Source organism: Acanthaster planci, linkage group LG03, assembly GCF_054643075.1.
Source record: "Acanthaster planci isolate LZ-2023a linkage group LG03, COTS_SCS, whole genome shotgun sequence".
In the NCBI taxonomy this organism is placed as follows: Eukaryota; Metazoa; Echinodermata; class Asteroidea; order Valvatida; family Acanthasteridae; genus Acanthaster; species Acanthaster planci.
In genome coordinates, this window is record NC_141779.1 from 21,640,421 (window position 1) to 21,643,287 (window position 2,867).

Here is a 2,867-nt window from a genome sequence, read left to right on the forward strand (position 1 = left end):
TTCAAGTTTAAGTTTGTAGTAAACTGAGAATCATGCAACCTTGCAAAAATTAGGCTTTGGAAGAGCAACCCCAACGGTGGTGGAAAAAATGAGGAATACAGTTTAATATGCTCACACATGGTATCTAAATAATAAGTTGTATATGTAAAGCGGCACTGTGACTTCTGAATAAATAGTGATAATGTGATAAAAATATAGACCAATTCTGCGGGTTTTTCAAAAATTCTCCACGTTTGTACGGCTGGTGGCGCCACGCAGAAATGCTTTTTTGTTTACGTACCACCGTGGAAACGAAAACGACATATATGGCCTGCGCGCCCGAATGCCCGCCTAGCCTGACACACTTTTCTGGAATAAAATAACAACATAAAAACATCCAAAGCATCCTTCACTCGGAACTTACCAAACCGTATTTATCAAATGATCTTGGTCTCCTTCACCGCCTCGTTCACCAGTGGTGGCCCCATCATCAGCCTGATCGGGATCCCGTTGGTGGTCAGGTGGCACGATGGGTTCAAAGTGGTAATACGCTCTGCGCCTTGGACTCGGGACCTGTGTTGTCGATCCTTTCCGAACGCGCATTAGGTCGACAAATTTCGCGCATTGTGATTGGTCAACACATTGCAATCTCTTGGTGGCGCACGATTGTGAAACGCCCGTATTATGTGCATTGACGTGACTGCGCCGGCTCAGTGCGTACACGCACCAGACGGAGAACCGTTTCCACGCTACTCACTAGGCGCGGTGGAAGTTATAGGGTTGCAGGCCAGTCTGGGTCTAATTCTGCCTGCGCGGACCAAATCACGATTTGTAGGCTTCAAATTCTCTGCTGTTAGAGCCTTTTGCGGCACGTGGACTGGGTGGTTTGTTAAAAAGGTGGATGAAATCCAGGGGCAGGACTGTCAGCTTCTATTTCTGAAAGTATGGGACCAAACGGAGCCCTCCAAATTGCTCTATTTTGCCATGGAGTGTAAGCATCAATTTCCAAAATGGCGATGGGCCTCCTGACTGTTTTTAGGGGTGATTTTCTCTGGAGAGAAATATCTTCAAAAGTTATCGGTTAAGCCACTAAAATTGAAAGGGAAATTAAAGATGAGAAAGTGAGCTTTAATTTGATAGGTGTGTTGAACACCTGTGAAAGTTGTATTTTTCCTGATTTTTTGAGCGGGTTAGCGTAGCGGTTCTTACTTCGCTTTGCACCAATGAGGCCCGGGTGCGAGTCCCGCCTTGGCCCAGGCTTTAAGAACATTTGGTTTCCAGTCCATACTCTCTCTGCGCAAGTTTTCTACGGGTAATCCGGTTTCCTCCTGCCTCTAAAACTGGACCTTCTTCCGAACTCCGTAATGTGATGCTGATTAATAAAGTGTATGGATGATAGTACAGTTATTGGCGCAAATAGCCCGAGTTGCTGAAAGCGTCATTTAAACAAAACAACAACAATAAGGTTCAAACCAATGCTCTGAAATATGTGATCGCCGAGCTTTTGGGGAAAGCAGATTCAGTTGTGAACTGAATCTGTGAACCCGGGTTTTCCGTATGGTTCACGGAATATGTGACAAATATCCACAATAGTGTCAATAAATGACCACATGCCACATATATGATAAGCCAAATAATGAACGACAAGTAAACGACAGTCAATGAATCTACTATATTCTGGCTTTTGAAAAGCGTTCAACAGCACTAGTTCGGCAGTACCTGAGGGCTGTTCACATGCAGCATCCCATGACTTGTGCCAATGGTTGAACAGATGGCGATTGCACATGTAAGCAGTACACGATCGTAAAAAGGTGCTTGTGCAATAATGTACACAGTTGTCGCCAGCAAGCAGAGAGCAACAAAACAATTAAGTGTTCTCTCTACAGAGCTCTGAAACAGAGTCATCAAAAACTCTCTAGCGACCAATCCACACCAACAAGGCGGGATTGTGTAAACTAACAAAGTCACATCCTAAAATGCAAGGCAACAACAAAAGGCTAATTGGCATGGTTGTATAGCTGCCTGCACAGATGCCTGCATAGCTGCATAATTTCTGCACATATTGCAATACAATGTTCCTAATTACAGACTCTCATGAACCATCTTTCACCATCTCCAGTTGGGGCATAAGCAAATGGAATGAAGTCATCCTCCATAGACTTCGCACTGGCAAATGTTGAGATCTGAAGACCTTTCTGCATAAAATGATTTTCTTTCCTAGTGACTTGTGTGATTCATGTGTTGTCAAAGATGATGTCAACACTTTCTCATCGAGTGCTCAAAATCACTCAAGGCATCTGACTCGGAAATGTCACTTTAAGATTATTAGGGAAGGATTCTTACATTCAAGTTATACTAAATTACATAAAATCCTGAAATCCAAATTTTATTTTCCTTCTCGTTTAATTTACAATTCTAGCTGCCCTTGTCACCTCTGATTGAGATGTTGCATATGCACTGGGCTTAATTAAGGCATGTACGGGTTCTGTGTCATCTTCATCAAACTGCTCGGGAGACGGCTCGGCCCTAGAGGGAGCCCTTCTGTTACATATTGGTCGAGTTCGGGCGGCCTGTTCTCGACACGGGTTTCGCGTTCTCGCACTCGAACGGCAGGAACATGACCCAAGCACACTGTTCTAAGAACAGGTTCACACACCAACCCCTCGTTAGGGTTTTACACGAACACACGGGAAAACTCGCGAGATTTGATTTTGGAAAAGCTGTAAAACTATCGAGATGGCTTACAAAACTGGAGACAATGGAAAGTTTTGCACAAATTAATATCAATAATTTTCCACGACAGATATGATTTTCTTATGGAAAAGAAGTTAGCTCAAACATTAATTCTCGAGCATGCATTCTACAAGTAACTAGTAGCGATAACCGGT